The sequence below is a fragment of the Nicotiana tabacum genome, chromosome 11, assembly GCF_000715075.1.
Source record: "Nicotiana tabacum cultivar K326 chromosome 11, ASM71507v2, whole genome shotgun sequence".
NCBI classification, from domain to species: domain Eukaryota; kingdom Viridiplantae; phylum Streptophyta; class Magnoliopsida; order Solanales; family Solanaceae; genus Nicotiana; species Nicotiana tabacum.
The window spans coordinates 140,962,510-140,968,825 of NC_134090.1; the positions used below are offsets into that span (position 1 = coordinate 140,962,510).

Below are 6,316 nucleotides of genomic sequence, written 5' to 3' on the forward strand. Positions count from 1 at the left end.
TACTTTGGCAAGAAAAACAATTGTGAGAGATCACTCAAAACATCATATTTTCTTCTTCTCTTTATTTTTCTTGCAATTTTGATCATGAATATTTTCATAGTTTATTTACCCCTTGTCATGAGTAGCTAAATCCTTTGTCTAGGGTTTTGATGGAATCTATTGAACGATGAACTTCTTGATTATGTTAATATAGTTTGCCAGTTTAATCTATTTGTTCAACTACGTGTTTGTTGTAGTTAATTGACAGGATCCTCAATTAGCTGTGCCTATTTAGTATGCATAACTCGGGAAAGAGTGCATATTTAGGTAATTGTTGAATAACATCACTCCCAAAGTATAAGAAGGATCTATAACTGCGGGTTTAAAGGCGGGATTAAGGATAACGAAGTCTTGGGTGCAATCTAAAGTGAACTGTAATAAACGAATTCCGCTAGCGTATCAAGGAGAGTGCGTCTAGTAAATTATCGTGATTACTCGGGAGAGATTCACGGTAAAAAGAGTGTTCATGATTGATAGAGATGTGTTGGTAAATCTATATGAAACATAAACAGAAGGGATTCCATCAATAGGGGAAATCACTACCTTAGAACCTTCTCATTATTGTTCACAACTTAAGCATATTTAGTTTACAACTGTTTATTAACTTTCAATCTTAGTTATTAAATATACCATCAACTGTTATTCACAACGTTTTGGGAAGTTGATTCTAAAGAATTTAGTAAGTCCAACGAAAGTAATTGATAGGTTAATTCTCTGTGGATTCGACTCTGGGCATAAATACTCAGGTTATATTTGCAACGTCCGCATTGTCCTTTATAAGGCATAGTTGGGCGTGATCAAATTTTGGCGCCGTTGCCGGGGAATTAACGGTATTATCAATAACAATTGAAAGAAGTACAAAAATTCTTATTGTAGTCATTTTTTCTCTATACCCAATTTTTACATTGAAATTTTAACGTTTGTTGACTTGGCTGCACAGGTGCATACCTAGAAACTCATCGAGATCTAGTGAAGTATTTGAAGCATTATCAGATCCCGAGAAAGTTTTCAAGGCCTTGAATCGGGCTAATCGGAAAAACAAACAACAACCAACAACTGCACAATTCGAAATAGTCATGGGGGATCACGAGGAAAACCCAGCGGTACCAATAGTGCTAGAGGCTGCTCTCTATGACTGGACACAACCCACCGCTGAAAATCTGTCCACAGCCATTGTAGTTCTGTAGATACAGGCTGAGTCATTCCAAATTACGAATAACATGCTGCACTTGTTGCAGAACAAGGGACTATTTTCGGGGTCGCAAGTCGAAGATCCTCAGCAGCACTTGAAGAACTTCCTCTCTATCTGCAAAACCCAAAAGCAGCCCAATGTAACTCCTGAAGCAATCAAGCTGTTATTGTTTCCATTCTCAGTGATAGGAGCTGCCCAGACTTGGCTAAACTCACTTCCCATAAATTCTATAACAACTTGGGATGAGTTAGTCAGGCAATTCCATAACAAGTTCCACCCACCCAATAAGACTGCTCAACAAATTGATGAAATTTTGAGTTTTAAACAGAGACCAATGGAGACACTGCATGAAACATGGGAGCGCTTTAAAGGGATGCTGGTTATATGCCCGCACCATGGTATTCCAGATCTGATGTTGGGGCAGCGATTTTACATGGGATTGTCAGATAGCGTGAAGAACATTGTTGATGCTTCAGCTGGTGGAGCATTTTTGAGCAAAACATGGAGAGAAGGCCAGAGTCTGCTTGACAAGATGGCACAAAATTCGGGATGGACAACCAGGAATGCACCGATCACTCCAGTGGTTCACTCAGTGCCCTTAGATCCATCCAACTCTATGGCTGAAAATATGGCCACCTTATTGACACAGATGAGTATACTCACCAAAAAGGTGGAAGAGTCAGGGTAGAAGCAGCAGGTACACATCGTAGATACTACCAATGGGGGCTTGTGCGCATCTTGCATTAGTCATCCAATCGGTAACCAATGGAATGCAGAACATGATCATCACCACTACCCTGAAGACATGAATTATGTGTCTAATTATGGAGGCCAGAGACAGGGTGGTCAGAATTGGGGCCAGCAAAATCAGCAATACAAGCCAGTCCATCCACAGTTTAACAATGGAAACATGGGAGGTATGAGACCCCCTAACAATATGGCACCTTACCCAAGGCCACAGGGATATAATAATCAGAATCAGCAACAGGGGTATAACCCTCATCAGCAACAGCATGGTAGAAGGCAGGAAGATGGGTTTGCTAGACTTGAGGCAATGATGCAGCAGGTTATTGGGTCTAATGCAAAGATTAATGAGAGAGTGGATGGACATGATGCAGCAATCAAGAATATTGAAGTGCAGGTGGGCCAAATTTCTATGTCTCTAAACAATCGTCCTCATGGGACACTACCTGCAGACACCCAGATAAATCCAAAAGATCAAGGCCCAAAGCAGCTGATGGCGGTAAGTCTCTGTAATGGTAGAGATCTGGATGTAGAGCAAGAGAGGGCTCGAGAAACTAGACAAGTTGAGACACTTATACCAGTGCCCATTGAGCTGGATGAGTCAACGAAACTGACGTAGGTGCTAGTCCAGCCTTCCCAGGAAGAAATTAGCATCCAAAATGCGACCGAGAAAGAAGCTGAGACAGTCCAGGAACCAGTAGTTGATGTAGCAGCTGATAAGGATCAATCCCAGTTGATTTGGAAGAAGAGACCTCCTAGACCTTTCCCTCAGAGGCTGGCTAAGTACCAAAAGGAGGAACAATACAATAAGTTCTTCGAAATGCTGAAACAAATCCAGGTAAACATACCATTGATTGAAGCTTTGAAGGAGATGCCTGGGTATGCAAAAATAATGAAGGACTTGATGTCCCGAAAGTTTAATTTCCAAGACTTGGCCACAGTTACTCTTACTCAGACATGTAGTGCAGTGGTGACTAGACCAATTGCAGAAAAGCTGTCTGACCCAGGGAGCTTTACAATTCCATGCACTATTGGTAATTTTGCTTTTGCTAAAGCACTGTGTGATCTAGGGGCCAACATCAATCTTATGCCCCTGGCGATTTATAAGAGGCTGGGCATTGGAAGAGCTAGACCCACCTCTATGTTGTTACAACTGGTTGACAAGACAGTGAAACGACCCTCTAGTATACTGGATGATGTGCTAGTTTAGGTAGGGAAATTTGTGTTCCCTGCAGATTTTGTGATCTTAGACTGCAGAGTGGATGAAGAGATTCCCATAATTTTGGGAAGACCATTCTTGGCCATAGGGAGAGCTCTCATTGATTATGAAACCAGGGAGCTCAAGATGAGATTGAACGATGAGGAGATAACATTTAATGTGCAGAAATCTATGAGGCGACCAAGTGAATTCGCCAATTGTTCTCTTATTGATGTCGTGTATGTAATCGTGGAGACTGATGATGAGGTGCTAACCATTGAGGACCCCCTTGCTGCATGTTTAATGAATTTGGATGAGGTGAATGGAGAGGAGCTGGCAGAATGGGTGTTGACATTAGAGGGTAGAGGGTTATGGGATAGAACTCTCGAATTTGAGCCCTTGCACTTGGAAAATCGAGAGACTCCTCCAGCCAAGCCATCTATCGAAGAACCACCAAAGCTAGAGTTAAAGCCATTGCCCAACCATCTCAGGTATGAATTCCTTGGACCTAACTCCACATTACCTGTTATTATCTCATCTAGTTTGTTAAATGTGCAGGCGCAACAACTCTTGCAGGTACTTAAGGAGTGCAAGACTGCCATTGGGTGGACCATGACAAACATAAAGGGGATCATCCCCGCCTACTATATGCACAAAATTCTACTGGAAGAGGGACACAAACCTTCCAGGCAACACCAAAGAAGGCTGAACCCTAACATGAAGGAAGTGGTGAAGAAGGAAGTAATAAAGTGGTTAGACGCGGGAATTATCTTCCCAATCTCTGACAGCAGTTGGGTTAGCCCAGTTCAATGTGTACCTAAAAAGGGTGGCATGATGGTAGTTAATAATGATAACAATAAATTGATCTCTACAAGAACAGTCACGGGCTGGAGAATTTGCATGGATTATAGAAAGCTAAATCTAGCCACCCGAAAAGACCACTTCCCACTTCCCTTCATTGATCAGATGTTAGACAGACTGGCAGGGAGGTCACACTTCTGTTTTCTGGACGGGTACTCAGGATAAAACCATATCTCCATTGCACCGGAGGACAGATAGAAGACCTCTTTCACTTGCCCTTATGGCATTTATGCCTTTCGGAGGATGCCCTTTGGCCTATGCAACGCACCCGCCACATTCCAACGGTCATGATGGCTATATTCACTGACATGGTAGAGGACATAATGGAGGTGTTCATGGATGACTTCTCAGTGATGGGGAATTCATTTGATGAGTGCCTGATAAATTTGACGCGTGTGCTGAAACGGTGTATCGAGACTAACTTGGTTCTGAACTGGGAGAAGTGTCACTTCATGGTACAAGAAGGCATAGTCTTGGGGCACCGGGTGTCAAGCAAAGGAATTGAGGTGGATCGTGCTAAAGTGGATGTAATAGCAAAGCTACCTCCTCCAACTTCAGTCAAAGCAATCAGAAGCTTACTTGGGCATGCCGGTTTCTACCGGAGATTCATAAAAGACTTCTCAAAAATTGCCAATCCTCTCTGTAAGTTGTTAGAAAAAGATCACCCTTTCTTATTTTCTGATGATTGCAGGGTAGCATTCGAGGTGATAAAAAAGAGACCGGTCACAACACCTATCATTGTTGCCCCCAACTGGGAGCAACCATTCGAACTCATGTGTGATGCCAGTGACTACGCAGTGGGGGCAGTGCTGGGACAGCGAAAAAACAAGCTGATGCATCCAATCTACTATGCAAGTAGAACGTAGAGTGGAGCCCAGCTGAATTATACTGTGACTGAGAAGGAGATGTTGGTTGTGGTGTTTGCTTTCGACAAGTTCAGATCATATCTGATTGGTTCTAAGGTAATTGTATACACTGATTATGCAGCTCTCAGGTACTTTATTGAGAAGAAGGAGTCTAAGCCGCGCCTGATTCGTTGGGTGTTGCTGCTGCAAGAATTCGACCTTGAAATTCGTGACCGTAAGGGCACAGAGAACCAAGTCACTGATCATCTATCATGACTTGAGGGAGATGAAAATACAGTTGAGGTTGAAGATATTCTGGAAACCTTTCCAGACGAGCAGCTGCTCGCAACTAATCTTGAGAAAGTGCCATGGTATGCAGACTTTGCAAATTACCTAGCCTGCGGTATAGTTCCCTATGACCTTTCATCTGTACAAAAGAAAAAGTTTTATCGTGACTTCCACATGTATTATTGGGATGAGCCTTACCTGTTTAGAATTTGTGTTGACAATATGATCCGGAGGTGTGTCCCGGAGATAGAATAATTTTCTGTTTTGCAGGCTTTTCATGCATCGGCTTATAGAGGACATTTTGGAGGGGTCAGGATAGCTGTGAAAGTGCTTGAGGCCAGATTCTTTTGGCCAACAGTGTTTAAAGATGCGCACCAATAGGTGAAGGGCTGCAATGAATGTCAGCGGACCAGGAACATTTCCCGTCGCCATGAGATGACCATGAACCCAATTCAAGAGGTGTAAGTGTTTGATGTCTAGGGGATTGACTTCATGGGTCCCTTCGTCAGCTCCTATGGCAATAAGTACATACTTGTTGCTGTGGATTACGTGTCCAAAGGGGTAGAAGCTGCAGCGTTGCCCACTAATGATGCAAGAGTGGTGGTGGAGTTTTTGAAGAAGAACATATTCACCAGATTTGGGATACCAAGAGCGATTATCAGTGACGGAGGCACTCACTTCTGTAATAGAGCTTTCGAGAAGTTGCTTGCAAAGTATGATGTACGCCACAAGGTGGCTACCCCTTATCACCCACAAACTAGTGGGCAGGTTGAAGTGTCCAACAGAGAGATAAAGAGTGTGCTAACCAAGACTGTGAACGCCACAAAAACTGATTGGGCAAAAAAGTTAGATGATGCACTCTGGGCCTATAGAACTGCTTTTAAAACACCGATTGGTATGTCACCATATAAGCTGGTGTTTGGGAAGGCCTGCCATTTGCTAGTGGAACTTGAACATAGAGCGTGGTGGGCACTGAAACAGCTGAATCTAGACATTGAGGTTGCGGGCACAATGAGAATCACAGAATTGCATAAGCTCGACGAGTTCAGACATCTTGCTTTTGAGAGCACAAAGTTGTACAAGGAAAGAATAAAGAGGTTGCACGACAAGAACATTGTGGAGAGAAATTTCAATCCTGGAGATATGGTG

At 43.0% G+C, this 6,316-nt stretch overlaps 1 non-coding gene across 1 annotated transcript; it reads right to left on the reverse strand.

The window, feature by feature from the left end:
• Positions 1 to 1,526: 1,526 nt before the first annotated feature.
• On the reverse strand, positions 1,527 to 1,633 carry LOC142166645 (small nucleolar RNA R71). Its single transcript, XR_012697048.1, has one exon. It is a non-coding gene; the product is annotated as a small nucleolar RNA R71 (small nucleolar RNA).
• Positions 1,634 to 6,316: the final 4,683 nt, after the last annotated feature.